General features: G+C 40.9%; 1 long non-coding RNA gene across 1 annotated transcript in view; it reads left to right on the forward strand.

Moving 5' to 3' along the window:
• LOC143844257 (uncharacterized) overlaps positions 1-18,012 on the forward strand; it is a 224,843-nt gene extending 206,831 nt beyond the window's left edge. The window contains exons 3-4 of the long non-coding RNA XR_013233896.1: positions 16,669-16,965; positions 17,608-18,012. This is a non-coding gene — a long non-coding RNA (uncharacterized LOC143844257). The remainder of the gene's footprint in view (positions 1-16,668; positions 16,966-17,607) is intronic.
• The last annotated feature ends 207 nt before the right edge of the window (positions 18,013-18,219 follow it).

Here is an 18,219-nt window from a genome sequence, read left to right on the forward strand (position 1 = left end):
CTCTCTCTCTCTCTCTCTCTGTGTGTGTGTATGTGTGTGTGTGTGTGTGTAAAGTGGTATCAAGCTGCGGTCGACCTGTGGCAGCCCCATTGGGATTTCAAGGCAAGAGACTAACAGAGATGGTTTGGCATTGCCTTCCTCTGCATAATGACCCTGGAGTTCCTTGGAAGTTTCCAAATACGATCCAGGGCTTAGCTTCTGAGTTCTGGGCTAGCCTGGGTCATTTTACTCTGTGCTTTATCCTTTTCCTAATGCTCTTTAGCCAAAAAGGCCATGCCTAATTTAACTCCCTATTATCCATCCAGGAGCAAATGAGATTGCTCAGAGAAAATGAAATGTTTCAAATAGTAGAGCACAGGTAAATAGACATGGGAGGGGAGAGGATTTACCTTCTTTTATCATGCACTTCATTTTTGTAAAAAAAAAAAAATCTCATCCAGATCTCCATGTAGACAAATATCTAGATCTTCTGAATTTTCACGGGCATTCCCAATGATGGAAGTAATTTCACTTGGATTCCTTACTTCCTTACTTAAATGAAAGGTATTGTGGTTGCACTTTGGTCTCTTACGTTCTTCACCAGTTAGAAACAATCCAGTAGAATTCTCAGTATGCAGCTGTAGCATGTTCCCTGGTTCCCTGGACCAGGGGTAGTCAAACTGCGGCCCTCCAGATGTCCATGGACTACAATTCCCAGGAGTCCCTGCCGGGATTCGCTGGCAGTCCATGGACATCTGGAGGGCCGCAGTTTGACTACCCCTGCCCTGGACTATTGTTAAGTGGTGGTTACATGTCCATATTGTCTGACTAGGGAACAAAGCAAATTTTTACCCCACCCCTCCAACCAATAATATGTGAAAGGTACAAGTTCTCACCATAGATATTTTAGCTGGCTAACTATCCACCTTGTAGCCAGCTTGGTGTAGTGGTTAGGAGTGCGGACTTCTTATATGATGAGTCGGGTTTGATTCCCTGCTTCTCCTCCACATGCAACCAGCTGGGGGACCTTGTGCTCATGACAGCACTGATAAAGCTGTTCTGACCGAGCAGTAATATCAGGGATCTGTCAGCCTCACCTCCCTCATAGGGTGTCTGTGGTGGGGTGGAGAAAGGGCAGGTGATTGCTTTGAGACCTTCTGGTAGAGGAAAGCAGCATATAAGAACCAACTCTTCTTCTTGTTGCAGTCATCCTCTGGTATGTTTCTTAACAATTGTACATGCATGGTAGCTAATTTTACTGTATGCTGTCCCTGAAATATGGAGTGGCTATATTTGCACTTCAAGTGACTGCATGTCAGGCCAAATCACCAACTTGTTGCTTCCCTACAGTCAGTACGAACGCCAGTACATTTTCTTTGCAATTGTTACTGCTGGGGTCCATTCATTCATCGAAGATTTTTCTTAATCATTTATCCTTTCTTTAAAAAAGAAAGACAGTGATATTTCCTGTAACACTAATGATCTTCCGAATGAAATTTCCAGGGCAGACATGCCAGCGAACTCTCTCTCTCATCAGTTTCAAGCCTTCAATCAGAGCGTGACTCACAGATAGTGACAGAAAAATTGTTCAGGCTACACAGGGAGAGCATAAATATTATATTTCACTTGGTATCATAATTAACTGCATGCTTCACATGTTTCTTCCTTATTTGCTTTCCACAATAGGTAATTTAATTTACCATTAATAGGATTAAGATGTCTCTTTTTCTCTCTGTTTTTTAAAATAAATACTTCACTGGTGTAAGAATGTTTTTGTTGTTTTGTACTGATACATATTTTACTACAGATACAATGTTCATATGTCTGTGTAGAAATCATGAGGAAACTGGAGATAATTTACGCAGTCTTTCTTTTCTTGCTAAGGAAGCAAATAAACAGCAGCAAAATCAAGAGAAAGAGTTTCTCTTCACATAATAAAAAGAAAAAAAACACTCTCACTTTCAGTTCATGCACAATTGTAGCTGGGGGGGGGAGAGGGGTTACAGTTTGATGACAGGGGGCATTGATACTAAGAGTTTAGAATCCTGAGAATACATGGGTATTCCTTATAGAGGAAACCAACAGCAAAAGAGAAACATAACTAGCCCTTCAACTAAGAGAAATCAATTGTAAATATTTCACTAAGTGCTCACAGGTTTGACACTCAAATGCACCTACAAAAAGCATACTATATTGGCAACTCATTAAAATCACTAAACTCTTAAAACATCTGAGCAGACAAAAGGCACACTAAACAGTCAGGAGAAGAAAAACTAAAACAAATCATAATCACCGGCCAAAGTATAGCTCAGTGCTCGATGGGCAAAGAGACCATTAAAAACCAAGCAGATGTATGCAGAGGAGCATTTCTGTGCTGCAGTGCTTCCCAAATGCTGGAGTTGGTTTGCAGCCAGGTTTTTTTTTTTTCCTGAGTCTGCATCTGGCCTGGCTTTGGGATGAGTCCCTCAGCTACAGCCATATGTTCCCTTCTCTCTCTCTTTCATGGATGTCACAGGCTTTGCTCTGCTCTCGTAAGAGCTGGATGATAGAACAGAGCTGGGTGTGATTTCCTGGGGGTCAGATAAGATTCCATCAGATGCAGCTTCTGTTACCTTTTGGCTGGTTCTGATCATGCTGATCAAGTCACAGCTGATTTATGACAACCCTATAGGGGTTTCAAGGCCAGAGGAGGTTTGCCATTGCCTGCCTCTCTGTAGTGACACTGGAATTCCTCAGTTGTCTCCCATTCGAGTGCTAACCAGGGCTGACCCTATTTAGCTTCCAGAATCTGATTAGATCAAACAAGGCTGGGATATCCCATCAAGAGACAGTACTGTCTAGGGACATGCATTTGGAAAAAGGAAACAAAGAACCCCCAGTATATGTGGGTACTGTTTCAGAATTTGGATTCAAGGTTTTTAAAAAGGAATTTCATGTTGATTATTTATTTATGCATCCATTTATTTAAAGTCTTTATTAGCCACCTTCCTTCCTTCCAGGGCTTGAGACATCATACAAAATAGATAGAATACATAAAACAGATAACATACAAAATAGATATAAAGTACATAAAGTAGAATACATGAAATGCACAGAAAACTGTAATCACAATTTAGGAGTCCTGGTAAGTTGTTAAAATCCAGTCCTAAATAAAACCATCTTCAACTGCCTCCTAAAAACTGAAAATAGTGGAGGGAGGTGCTCCTCCTTAAAAAGGTTCAGTTTTTGCGGGAAGCCACTGAAAAGGCTATTGTATACACTAAACAAGCTTCTTTGATCAATGGGACAGTCAGAAGGGTCCCTGTGATTTTAATTCCCTGGCAGGAACATCTGGGAGAAGACTGTCCTACAACTACCCTGAGCTACCAGATATCCTGGTCTGTCTTGTCAGGATTAAGTTTCAATTTCTCCACCCTCATCCAGCCCATTACAGATTTCAAGCACCAGTTCAGAAAATCAGCAGCATCTTTGGAATTAGGTGAGAAAGAAAGATAGCTATCATCCTCATATTGTTGACACCATAGTCCAAACCTCCTGATGACATCTCCCAGCAGCTTCACAAAGATATTAAATAGCAAGGGGGATAAAATCAAACCCTTTGGAATCAACATAGATAATTAGCCATGGAACAGAGCACCTCTGATACTAATTCCTTTCTCATCCCTTGGTAGGTTCAAATCACCATAATATGATGCCTCCCAGGCCCAGTGCTGAGAGGTGACTCAGTAGGATACTATGGATGACCGTATCAAAGATCACTGAGAGTTCCAGCAGAACTAATATTATTTCTATCTAATTCTCAGTAGAGAACATCAACCAAGACAACCAAAGAAGTCACTGTTCTTTCGCAAACTGAAGCAAGATTGAAATAGGTCCAGTAAATCAGTCTCTTCCAAGAACCCCTGGAGCTGAGATACAAAAGTCATAATTCCTACCCTCAAGGAAGCTTTTCAGCTAGAACCCTGGCAGAATTTATCAGCCAAGGAGGGCAAGGCTCAAGAACTTGTGGTAGGTCTCACCTCTCCAAGGACTGTGTGTACATCCTTGGGTTTTGCTAGTTGAAAGTTATATTTATTTATTTATTTATTTTTGCATTTATATACTGCTCTCCCCAAAGGCTCCATATCATCATCATCACTATCACTAAATATAATAAAGTACAAGATGACAACTCATTCCCTACCTGATTGGCCCTCCCCATGACAATAAGGGGCCAATCAATTTAAATTATACTCTACCAATGATGGCCAATCCGTTCAAATTGCATGCAGACAACTCACTCCCTACATGATTGGCCCTCCCTGGGGGTGTGCTGCCAATAGAGAAAGAGCACTCTGCCAATGAGGCTCAATCTGTTCAAACTGCACTCTGCCAATGAAGGCCAGTCAGGTCAAATTGTGTGCAAACAGCCAGGAAACGTCTCTGCCCTAAGAATGTTTACTCATGAGTATGTCATGGCCATCAGCCAGAAATTGCCCACCCTGGTAGTTTAGCCCCAATCAGGAGGGAGTTCTCAGCCAGGAAAGGCTAATAAGGGATCAGCTCTCCACCTCCAGCTTCCTACCAATTTCAGGAGTTTGCTGAGTGGAAAAAGCCTCAGAGCATGCCCTGCTGCCAGTAAGTTGCCATGGAGGATATGGGGGAGAGTGAGCTGCCTCCTAGCATAGCCTCTGTGTGCCTTCTTGAGTGGGGGGGGGGGTTGGAGTGTGGGATGCCCCCCCCCAAAATCTCCCTGCTGACCCTCTGGGACCAAGGGTGCCTTGGAAAACCCTCTGCTCTGGGAATGTTTACTCATGAGAAAGTCATGTGAGGTTTGCAATCTGAGAAGGGAAGAATGCTTTGTGGTAACTATCACAGACAATTGAAACATGGAAAATAATGCTGATATGGGTGGGACTGGGAAGCTGTAGACTATTCCTTTCCATATGGATACCACCATGGTCTTGCTGCAATCTTTCCAAGTCCATCACAACAAAGCAAATTTGAGGTTAATGGCATAGAAGATGGGGAAACTGTAAATGGGGCACAGAAGCACAATGAGGCTACAGGGACATTTGGAAGGGGGAGACACTGTTTCCCAGTAGCAACTTCCCAGTAGAAAAGCTGGTTTTATACCCAGATTTTCACTGCTGAAAGGAGTTTGGTAGTGGCTTATAATAGTCTTCCCTTCCTCTCTCCACAACAGACAACCTGTGAGGTTAGTAAGGCTGTTAAATCTCTGAGGGCCATTTCGCACGGCTTCAAAGTAGCAGAATGGTTGCTATTTGGAAACGCTACTAATTTGCCATAACCCACGACGTCGTAGACAATCTGCAACAATCCTGAAACCAATCAGCAAAAAGCGCTTCGTTGTGGCGCTTTCAGGGGAATCCAGAAAAGTGGATTCACCCTCCGGATAGCGATACACTCCTGCAACCAATCTGCAACAGTAGCGCTAAAGACCTGTGCGTTACCATTGTTGCTGGTTCTTCAAAGTCCCTCCCCCTGGCTCTCTCCTCCAAACTTCCGGCGAAGCGATCGCCATTTTTTTTTCTCCGAGCGAGCGGGGATAAACGCACCGGCGAGCCTCTTTCTGTTTAGAGGCTTCCCTGGCTTCAGTCCTTCACCTTTAGTCACTAAGCACAAACCACTGAAAAGCCCGTTTACTGAAATAAAGTCCCTTTATTTTTTACAAATAAATTCAGCCGAAAATGGGGCCCGTGAGAGGGGGGGGGATTTTTTTTTTTATCACTCGAGGCAGCGTGCAAACGATCACACAATCAAACGACAGCTCACATTAGGCAGCTGGATGGGTCTCTCCGTAGCAACGAATCTACCTAGATTCGTTGCTATGGGTCGTTTTTTTTTTTTTTTAAACCTTTCTTAAAGGGAAAGGGGCTGTTTGGGAGCATGCTAACGGCTGCCCATTGGCTGCTTGACGGCCAGGGGCGGGACGAGCTTGGCAATAGCGCTTCCTTTCTAGCGATTTCTGCCGAGACCGGAAGCCTGTGGGAAACGCTAAAAAACGCAACTGATTCCACTACAAAGGCAGGTATGCATAACGACGAATTCCACTATTTTAAATGGCGATTTTTCATTCCGCAAACAATTTGCAACAAAGATCCCTGTGCGAAAAGGCCCCGAGAGATACTGCTCTGTGAGAACAGTTTCTAACAGGACTGTAATTAGCCCAAGGCCTCCCAGCTGGTCCAAGGTCACTCTGCTGGAGGAGCAGAGAATCAAATTCTACTTGACACATCTTAACCAGCATACCAAGCTGTACAAATAGCCACTGTGTTACAGAGTTGTAGCTGGAGCACACTTAGAAGAAGCTGTTGCAGGAGAATGATGTAAGTCTTTTTTTTACTTACTCATTGACTGTTATGGGATTATTTTCCTTTAAATTTGGACCTTCTGGCCAATGGCTTCTCAGAGGTTGATGCTCCCTCAGTGTTTTCTCTCTCTCTGTGTGTATGTAGAGGGGGCTGCTACACAGCCCCCTATCCCCATCCCAAGCAGCTCTTTCCTCCATGGGAACTGATCATTGCAGTCTGGAGAGGAGCTATCATTCTAGGGATTTCCAAGTTCCAGCTGGAGGCTGGCATGATCCTCCCTGTGGTACAGTGCCACACACCCCTCCCCACCTAAGTAGTCCTTTCCTCTAGGAGAATTATCTCCACAGTCCGGAAAAGATCTTTCATTCTGGGGGTTCTTCAGGTCCTACCTGAAGGCTGGCATCCCTAAACACTGGCACAGTGTCACAGAGCCTTCTCTACCCAAGTAGCGGTTTCCTCCAGAGAAACAGATCTCTGCAGTCTGGAGAGGAGCTTTAATTCTTGGGGTTCTCCAGGCCCTACTTGGAGGCTGGCATCCCTCAACAATGGCAAGCATGCTACCTCCAGCTGAGGCCTAAAGATGCCGCTTCTGAGCTTTCTTAAAGCCTGAAGAATATTTCAGGGGTTTCTCATTGGTAAAAAAGTTGATAAAAGCTGACATACAGGCAGTAATTGAAAAACCCTCTGTAACCAATCTATTCATCTTTGATTGTAACATACAACTGTTTTTTTATTTACTCTGATATTAAACTGAAGAACATCCTGATTGAAAGGTGTTCAGTTCTTTAAGCAAATTTTGCTATCATTTAAATATTTTCACTGAAGGAAGAAACGTTGACGTTGATTCATTATTTGATGTTTATTGTTATTAGAAATTAATACCACACAGCACATCTTTTTGTTTACCACCTGGAGTCTGGCATTCCTGCACCTCCATGGGATCCAAAGCCAGAAAGTCCCCCCTCCCAAGTAGCCCTTTTTTCCAGGGGGACTGATCTCTGTTGCCTGGAAATAACCTACCATTCCAGATCCCAACTGGAGATTGCCATCCTGAAACCTCTCTGGGGCACAGTACCACAGAGTTCTCCCCTCTCAAAGAAGCCTTCATCTCCAGGAGCCTCAAGATGTGTTGTTCTTGCCAAGGCCCCCCTCCAAAACAGCCATTTATTCATGCTCTGTGTCCTGTCTAAAACATTTCAAGCTTGTTGAGATACATTCCCCAACTATGTGTTGAGTAATTAATTGATTTATGGAGATTTTATCTTTGAGAGAAACAAAATAAGAAGCTATGGTAAGATAATTTTTTCCTTTGAACCATACATCAAAAAAAAAAACATTTAACAGCTTAAACATTTGCTGGTTAATTACAAATATTAAGGAAAAAATGATTATTGGAAGGCCTTATATTAAAAGAGGTTGCTGTTAGGGTTGGGTGCTTCAGCGCCCAAAGCGGCCAGTCGTTCCTGACGCAGCTAGTGCTGTGCTGTGTGTGTGGGGGAGGGGAGGTGCAGGCGTCAGCGTGCTGGCAGGCACACACATGCCCACCGGAGCACTGATGCCCACACCTCCCCTGCAGCGTGGTGCTGGCTGCATTGGGAGCGACCGGCTGCTTTGGTCGCCAAAGCGCCCAACCCTAGTTGCTGTGCTTTGGACATATACTATAATGCCTTTTTGGTCCTGGCCCCTACCTGGTGGAATGAGCTCCCGGGTGAGCTACGAGCCCTGTGGGATCCTTTCAGCATTCTGCAGGGCCTGTAAAATGGAGCTCATTCACCAGGTCTATGGTTGAGGCTGGGGTCGGCAAGGTAAATTGATGTCCCCCCCAGGTTTGAGTAGTACACCATTAGACCTCCTTCTCCACCCCTCTAATGGAGTGGGCTTTCTGCCATGTTGGGTTTTTTTGATGTCTTTTAATGGGTGTTTTAATGGGGATTTTATAAAACGTCGTTACCCACCATGAGCCGGCCAGGGAGTGGCAGGGAATAAATCAAAAAATAATACATGATAAATGATGAATAAAGATAACATAAAGACTGGTTCTCAGAAGATCTGTAGCTATGATGTCTTGCTTAACAACAGGAGTGTAAATAACAGACTGCTGACTGGAGTAATTGGTTCAGTTGAGATAACTGGAAAATTTAGACTGTGATTTTATTTTTCCTTTTCTATTTTATGGCTGAATATTGGTATTACAATTCATGATGCTATATATAAGAAAATCCACAGTGGTGATCAGAAAGACTTCAGCTGAACAACCAAAATTGATTACAGTTGATTTGTTACAATAAATGTTTGAAGAAATGAGAACAAGCATAAAGGGAAATTTTATAAAAATTCCAAATGAAATGAAAGACTGGAAAGAAGTAATTTGGAGGGAATTGAATGAAAATTTTAAAAATTTGATATTTTAAATTTTTAAATAATTGTAGAAGTAACTCAAATTAATCCTAAAAGACACACCTTGGAAAATAAGACAAATGATATAAATAAAGACATGTTAAGAGAACTGGACAACCTTGATTTAATGGAATTAAGAGAGAAAGAACTATTTAAGGTTTCAGCATAATTCAAAATTTGCTAAAATAAAGAAACTCTAAAGGGACATCATGGTACATTTTCTCAGAAAGAACATAAAGAAATCAACAATATTTCAATACAAGATTAAAATCAGAAAATACTGATGTAACTGTATTATAAGAAATTCCTAGCAAAATTCTACATGAAAGAAAAGACTGCGCTTTCTTAAGGATGCTTTGGGCTTTAGGATGCTTTGGGCTGATCCTACGTTGAGCAGGGGGTTGGACTAGATGGCCTGTATGGCCCCTTCCAACTCTATGATTCTGTGATCCTGTGAATTTTAATTGACAAATTGAGACAGAAGACTATGATAAATTAGAAGGTGTTTCACATGCTTTAAAAGAAGACATTTAGACAAAATTGTGTCCAAAAGGCAAAAAAAAAATTCTCGTTAGAAAACAAAGGCATGAGAATCAAAGGAAGATATGAAAAACCCAAAACAAATAGAATGTTTTTGAATATTTGGAAAAGCATAATGAAAAGCAAGCAGCAGTTATTTTCTTGGATGCAGAGAAAGTGTTTGACAATCTGAATGGAACTTTCCACTATAAGATTTTAGAAGACATGAGCTTTGGAGATAATTTTATAAAATGGGTCAAATCTATCTATACTTCACAGTCTGCACAAACAATTGTTGCTGGAGATTTAATTAATCCATGTGGAATTCATAAGGGAATAAGACAGGCTTGTTCACTGTCACCCCTCTTGTTTATATATTACTTCTGGAAATAATTAATCAAGTTTTTGTTCTTCTTTTTATCCTTCAGCTGGCAATTGGTGGAGCAGGTTAGTCTCTCAGCCAATACGCTGCTGTAGATACCTTTGGATTTTTTGCCTTGTTTATAATATGTTTCTACTCTTAGCGATTGGTGGCAGTAGGTTTGGCCATATGGATAGTCAATTGCTTTTTTCTAAGGTCCTCTTTGATATGTTTAAGCCATGTTTTCTTTGGCGCCATTCATTGGATCTTCACTGCAGTCTGCACTTTGGATTTGATCTTTAATTTGTGGCTGGTTGTCACATTTTGTCCGAATTGTCTCATTTTGATTATGATATCAAGATATATCAAGTTATAAGACAGGGGATAAAATGAGAGGGGGGTGTAAATTAAAAAGAGACTAAATTGAAAGCCTTGTAGGTGACTTGGTTTTAACTGTGGAAGATCCCTTAAAAGCAGTAAAAATACCTGAGAGGTTATTTAAAATATACAAATATATTTACAATATCTATGGGATATATAAACAACAAAAAGGGTGGCTATGTAAGAAGGCAAAAAAAAATTAGTAATAATTTATTTTTTAACAATAGTTCAGAAAAGTTACAAAGTTACAGAAATAAGGAGTTTTACAAAGATTTCAGATATTCATCCCAATATTTTTGAAAATCTTCTGGTGGTCTGTGGTTAACCAAATCTGTTAGCTTGGCTAAAGTTTCATTCTCCATTAGTCCATGTGGGGAGAATGCTATTGCTTCCAACCAATGGCAATGATGAGTCTTACTGCTGTTGTTGTATGGAAGAATTCAGCACCCCGTTTCAGCATACCTGTGGGTATAATGCTTAACAACATATATTTTGGGTTACACTTAAACACAGTTTGCAATTTATCATGAACTTTTATCCGAAATGTTTTGTTCAATTTACATATGGGAAAAAGATCTCGACATTTCCAACATTTACCATTAGTCTGCTTGAACACTTTGCTAATAATCATAGGTGTCACATAGCACCTATAAAACATTTTATACCAATTTTCACACAGTGCTTGGCATTTAATAAGTTTCACATTTTTATACCGTATCTTTTGCTTAAATATGAAACTGAGTCAGAACAAGGTAAACTTGCATGATAAAGCAGATGCAAAATTTTGATACTAATATAGGCATCAATTCAGAAGATTTTAAAGACAATATACAAACCAGATACTTTCCTTTTGGGATTAATATATAAATAACTTTAAAAAGACATGGAACGTTGTTCTTGTATATGATTACAGTAGCGAGACTGTTATATGCTGAAAATAGAAAAGTCTGTTATTACCCATAAAGGAAGAATGGTTGAAAAATGGCCTTAATGTACCTCTTTAATTAGAGCAGGGATTCCCAACCAGGGGTCTGTGGTCCCAGGGGGTTCACAGGACTTCTCAAGGGGGTCTGCAGGAACTCTGAAGTAGTGTGGGATGAGGAGCTCTGGGCTGCCTTCTCAGCTCCTACTCCTTTTTCTGGCCTACATAAGGCAGAGCTACTATAGTAAGTGGAGAGTGGGGGCAAAAGGAGGGCTAAAGGTAATGGTGTCACTTCTGGGGCATAGCAAAGGCCATGGCCAGCTGACATCACTCCCAGGGCTCCTTGAAGTCTGAAAAATTATTTCAGGGGCTCTTCCATGGATAAAAGGTTTTAAAAGGCTGAATTAGAGAAAAGACAACAGCTGTATTTGTTGCTAATTGGAAACCTCTTATACTTTTTGCATGAACAAAAACAGAAGGTGTATGGTTTTGAGAGCTAATGGGAAAATTAAGTTCATAGAAAAAAGAGGGGGTTTAATTGTTCTCTCCCCAAAACAGATACCCCAAGAGGTAGGTGTTCAGTTCAAACTTTATTACTGTCGTTCAGACCAAGTTGTATGAAGTTAATACATAAAAGACCAAAAGAATATGGTCATTTGATATAATGCAGTTTAAAACAGATAATAAAATAGAGCTTAAAATTATGCTAGAGCATCGGATTTTTATGGCAGCGGCACAAAACTTAGCCAGCTGAGTTGTCACCTGGGGGGACTCATCACTTAGCAGCCTCTTTGCTCGATCTACATCATGATGTTCTGGCAACTTTTAAAGGAGTGGTTCAATTAAGTTGCTTCAAATGTCTACATAAGCAGGGCAGTGGAACAATATATGCTCTCTTGTATCAATTTCGCCACTCCCACAAAAACATTGTCTCAGTGTAAGGGGAATGTTCTTATAGCGACTCTCTACAAGAACTGAAGGCAAGACGGAGCATCTTGCAAGAGGTAGGTGAGGCTGAGAGAGCCCTGATATTACTTCTTGGTCAGAACAGCTTTATCAGTGCTGTGGCGAGGCCAAGGTCACCCAGCTGGCTGCATGTGGAGGAGCAGGGAATCAAACCTAGCTCACCAGATTAGAAGTCGGTGCTCCTAACCACTAGACCAAGCTGGCTCTCAGTGTACAGATAAGTACTGTATATACTCAAGTATAAGCCTACTTTTTCAGCACATTTTTAAATGCCCCTCTAGGCTTATACTCATGTGAGGGTCCCACTTACCTTGATACTGTGTTAAAATTAGGTGCCTTGGCTAAAATTCAGGTTGGTTTATGCTCAAGTATATATGGGTAATTTGCTTTGTATTTATCATGGATAAAACTGGAAGCTTCTTTCTTTTTTTCTTCTACATCTTTAGTTACATATTTTTTACTTTTTCTGTTTCTTCTTTGTTTTTTCTTTTATGTAATGCGCCTCTCTAGCAAAAACGTCTGACTCCATAAAAACACATCTTGTGGACAGTGTATGATTGCATTTGTGTGCTGGTTGAAAAGAGCTGCTTAAAAGCAATTTGGTCTCCTCTCCTTGCTGCAGCAAATAGAATTTGGCATAAATATTTGGACCCATTCACTTAACTACTTTCCCATCTACTGAAGTTTTGTTAGGGAGCCATGTGCATTTGCAAAGGATGAATGGTTTCATTAGCACTGAGACTAATAAACTTATAAAAGTTAATAATGTGAATATGTTTGATTTGTAATTGTGCATATAGACATTAAGAATCACAAAAGGCTTCTTTAGTAATACCCAGCATCCTTTCATTTTACACAGGTAGCAGAGTAGAAGGAATTAGTAACCAGTAGGATGCCTCAGATTTCTTTGTTTTTATTCTCTCATTTCAATACCCTGGTGTTCAGTTAGACTCTGAAAGCCACAAATGACACTGTGTACACTCTAACGTCTATTCTACTATTGTCTGTGCCGTCATTTGATTACATTTCCAATTTTGTAGCATTTTAATAATGTAAAAACATGCAACAATTCTATTTTTAATTTTAAAAAAGAAAGAATGTAAGCTCTTACAGGGAACACCTGAAAAATAACCTGCAAAATCTGTAGAATAAGTTCAGCAGACAAGTTCTAAAGGAAATTTGCTTTCTTGCAATCTTTTCCCATACTGCTTTAAAGGTAAGTTTTATACCTCACCTTTCTCTACCCTAAAGAGATTGGCTTACGATCTCTTTCCCTTCCTCTCGTCACACCAGGCACTCTGTGAGGTAGCTGAGGACGAAAGAGTTCCGAGAGAACTGTGACTTGAAGCTATAAGTGACTCTGGTACTTTACGGCTCTTTCTTTGGTGCTTTTATTGGCTGCTATACATAATTCATATGTGTGAACTGGTATGTGTTAAAATCAGACCTTTGAAGAAGGTCCTATAAGGGCTGAAAGGCGCTGGTGTATTTGTACATATAGTGCATAGCACACTGTTTTGCAATAGCCTATGTCAGGATGCAATTACTTCTTTTTCTAGACAGGATATAGCTACTCTAATGGATTAGATCCATAGATTAATGGCAGTTTTCAAATGCTTAGTAATAGGCAGAGGAGTGATGGTTGCAGGCAGCAATCAGATGATAAACATTACACATCACACAAGCCAAGACTAACCAGGCAACCCTAAACAGTTATAGCCTTCTGAGCACTCTGGAGTCTTCTTAGGATTGCAGTGATGAGTGTATTCAAGACTTGACAACTGTTACCTTCTATGAGTCCCTCCTTATATGTTGGTGATCTCTCTAAGGTCATGATGTATTAAATGTGGCACAAACATGTAGTTCCCACACCAAAGAAAATAATGGACAATTGCTAGTGACCTGTAGGAGTTTTGAATTCATGGGTCTCTTGGTCACAAGATTTCCGCAGTATATCCATCATGGACAGAAATACAACATTCACAAAGTAGTTCCCTTGAGCTCAAGTAAAGATGGACCTTGTTGCATCTACCAACAGATCAAGTTTCATGCTAACAGATAACTGTGCTGCAGCTGCAGAATTTAGAAATACCTTTTCTTCTTTGCTGGCTGCTGCAATATGATATCAATTATGCTGATTTCACATCAGTCCCCCATCAGGTAGTGGCACTTCATTCCTGACAGTATCAGGTGACTAATGTTGTGAAGCCCATTTCTTCTGTACGCATGCCAAAATGAATGTATAGTAACTGCATAGAAGCATAATTGTAAAAACCCATGTCCAATTAAGCTTTTCTCTAGGTTGGTGAGAGTCCCTTGAAGTGGGGCTCTGACAGCTTGCATAACCTGAGTTAGTTCTCCAGTTTTCTTTTTTCATTTTTTGTGGGAATTCTGCATCTCTTCATCTTGTACATAGAGAGATGGAAAGAATGCTCTTGTCATCTTAGGGATTTATACTGGTAGGAAACACAAATTATTTTTTTCCCTGGCACAAAGCATTAGCTGGCGACTTTAAGTGGTAACGTCGCGGGACACAAAGAAAACGCCAGAATAAGTGTTACAATGAGGCAACACGATTACCAGATGAAATCATTACCTTAGAAAAAGATAATAGACACTGTTTTCCACAGGATTGGAAAAACTGCAAAGGGAAAGAGGGCTACAGCATGAAACCTTTGTTAATACTCCACTCAGGATTAGTAATAATTGTCACTAATGGTGTGTAGTCAGTAGTTCAAGAAATGGTTAGGTTGACCAAATGTGGCCACATGAATCTTGTGAACAGTTCATGTACAGCTCCTTATTAATATCCCTTATTTTTCCCACCTATATCTTGACAGTAAGGAAGATGATGGAGAAAGTTGGTAGACTTGATTATCTCTGGCATCTCTGTATTTAGTCAGCTTTAAAAAAAACTCATTCACTGAATTCAGCTTTATACCATAGCCCTCTATTCCACATCACATTTTGGACGTGCTACACTTGCATGTCCCTGGCAGAGCTCTGCTCTCGGCTGGTACCAATCTGCTAGTTATTCCTGGCCCCAGGGATGCTAGCCTGGCCTCGACCAGGGCCTTTTCCGAGGGCCTGCAGCTCCTCCGGGAACTCATTCCATCAGGTAGGGCACAGGGAATAAAGACAGCCAACACAATGGATGAAGAGAGTAAAAGGCCACAACTTTTATTAGGACAAGGATCTGGAATGGGCGGAAGATTCCATGAACTGTCACTGCACTACATTGTGGGTAACTACTGGAAAGCAGATGGGTGTTAAGTTTCATTTTTTCTGTGTTTACCTTGACTTAAACATTTTCCGGGAAGAAAAACACCCAGTGCCCTTTTAATAAAACCATTTACGTTTCTTGCCGTCAGACTTTCTGGGACAAGGAAGTCCATAGTCAGGGAGCTTAAAAGTTCCTGTTCCACATCTCTTATCTCTCAATAGGCATGTAGATCACAGTACCAGAAGTTAGCTTTAGATTTAGAAGTACAAAGACGGTTTTTCACAGATGGCCTATTAGGAAAGTAGCAAAGGGCTAAAATACAGGAGAGGGACATTCCAGGGCATGTTACGTCCATAAAATGAAATGTTTGCCTCAGTTTGCCCTGGAGTCATGTGGAAAAGAAAGAGATGGTTTAACTCATCAACCTCTGCTGTTTGTAAAAGGGCGACATAAAGAGGAGGAGGAGAAGAGTTGGTTCTTATATGACACTTTTCTCTACCACAAAGAATCTCAAAGCAGCTTACAATTGCCTTCCCTTTCCTGTGAGAGCCCTGATATTACTGCTTGGTCAGAGCAGATGAAAGAACAGGGAGAAAATATGTGTCTTTTGAAAACACATTTAAAGAAAATCTATAGTGCTAATAACAAGCTAAGGTGCCCAGTTTTGAGTTAAGAAGGCAAGTGGAAGTTGAAAGCAAGAACTCCTTTCCCTTCCCTGCATGGCCCTGAGTCAAACAGAGGCTGTACGAAACTGCAATTTGCATTGTATGGATGGAATTTAAATATGTCGTCTGATTGAACCCTGAGCCACTATCAGTACAGTCCTGAGTACAGCCATATCTTTCTAAATCCATTAAAGTCAATATGTTTAGAAGGGTGATATTCTGTTTAGGATTGTACTGTAGGGCATGTAAAGGGCATGTAAAAGGCCTCCGGGTGCAGATACTGTGCATTTGTATGAAAAGCAAGTTCTTATAATCTAGAAGCTCTGCACTGTGAGACCGGAAGCCCTTGGTTCAAATGTGACTTTTGCCAGGAATCCAATCGGTAGCCCTAAGTACGCCACTCGCTCACAGCCTCTGCCCTTTCATTTGTGATAGAGGTATAAAAATACCCATCTACTTTAAAACATCGCTGTAAGGATCACCACAATCATTTATACAAAGTGCTTTGAGCACTCCAAGATGCTATATAAATTACCATTCTTTCACCATCACAGCCTTTATGCAATTGCGCCAAATGATGTAATGCTCAAAATCTCACATAAAAAGTGAGATCTTTTTCCAGCATGAGAATCGGCGCTTTGTAGGAGACTTAGCACGTTGCAAAGATTCTGCAAGTGTAAAATATTCTGGCACCTGCCCCCCCTCCCAATATTGTGCAGTAATTATAAAAGAATGGCTAATCCACCCTTATCAGTCAAGCAGACATGAGAGAGCCCACCCACCCCCTATCAGACAAGATACAGGGAAACACTGTAACTGAAGCTGCTGGAAGAATTCCCTGCTGATCATGCATTTATGAATCTACTGTAAAGGAGAAATCAACAATGATGGGTTTTTAAAAATATATATATATATTTTCTTTCCTTGTTCACCACTGGCAGAACACTAGCCGACCTCATTAATTCTGAAACAGCAATTCGTGAGAAAGGACTGAATAAAGAGCAAATTAGCGAGAAGAAGCAATTTCATACAATCCAGAAAAAGCTCAAATAACTGATTTTGGATTACAACCAGTAATTTAAGGAAAGAAGGAATGGGGAATAAAACTGGGGAATAAAACAAGATATCCTTGTTGGACTGGAAGAAATCCAGGAGAAGACCATTGGAATGACTATGATGAAGTCTGATCTCTCACAGCCAAATCACAACTAGCTTCTTGGATTCACCTCTGCAATACGGTATGCATAATGATCGACTTAACATTCCTGCACAGTTGGCATGATTTGTTGCTTGCATTTGCCCCCAACTGAATACCATTTCCACTGCACAGTAGAATACAGCAGAGGGAATGGTTTTCCTTTCTCCTTTTATCATTGATGGGGGGGGGGAAAGGGGGGCTGTTTTCAGGCTGCAGGTAAGAAAAAGTTGACATTCCTCCTTCACTACTCGAAAAAAAAACTTTCTTGCACATAGAACAATCACATGAGAGGGAGGAAGATCTAGCTTTTTTCCAGGCATACTATTTTAATGGAATTTTCCCCCACAGGAAGTTATCCATAAGCACGTAGCCCCAAATCATGCTGTTAAGGAAAAGCTTTATCATTGATTCTATTCATTCTATAAACTGGCATGCTTAAAAAGACAAAAAGAGGTTCAGTGGCAATGCAACATTCTTCTCTAAGGAAATTCACTCCACCCTCAGATTTACCCAGATCATTTAGGCTGAAATGCAGTGCAAGTATGGAGCAGGGATCATAAGAAATGTGACCTCTGCAGTTTAGGTGTGGAGTTTCTGGGGATATGTCATGTCAGATCATATTCAGGACCTCTTGCTTGCCTACTAGAGACTGGTTGTCACAGTTGAAATGCTTGCTTTGTAGTCAGGACTGGAGCAACAGTGAGAAACAGAAGATATGAAACTCTGCTGAAGATGCAGAAAGTTCTCCTTGGAATGAGCCTGATGCCAAAAGGTTAGCCTGCCTGCTAGTGATCACTTACGTCTCCAAGTTAATTCTGTTCATCAATTGCTGTCTTCGTCCGGGATTGACACTAAACACTATTGCTGCATCCTTCATTGTGACTTGTCCCCAAGGATACTTACCTGCATCTTTACTGCCTTTTAAATTGCAGTTCTTCCTTTTTCTTGGCTACATTTCCATACGTCATTTTCCCTTTGTGCCATTCTGGGAGCCACTGCGCCAAGCTTTGTAAAGTATTATATTTCTGTCCCTGTGAACTGTTTTGTGGCACTCTGTATGAGGAATGGTATATAAAAATCAACTATATTGCACTGTATCTTCTTGGACTGGCATATCCTTTTTACTCTGCTCATTCAGGCTGGCAATATCAGGGGAAAGGGAAAAAATGTCACTGGTTCTTAAGGACTCCTGGGATAATGAATCCTGATGATTTTTTTTCCACTAGTAGAATAAGGTTTCCTAATGTTCATATCACCTCCTGCCCTGGACAAAACACACTGGATTCATGGTAAT

The sequence above is a fragment of the Paroedura picta genome, chromosome 9 (assembly GCF_049243985.1).
Source record: "Paroedura picta isolate Pp20150507F chromosome 9, Ppicta_v3.0, whole genome shotgun sequence".
NCBI classification, from domain to species: Eukaryota; Metazoa; Chordata; class Lepidosauria; order Squamata; family Gekkonidae; genus Paroedura; species Paroedura picta.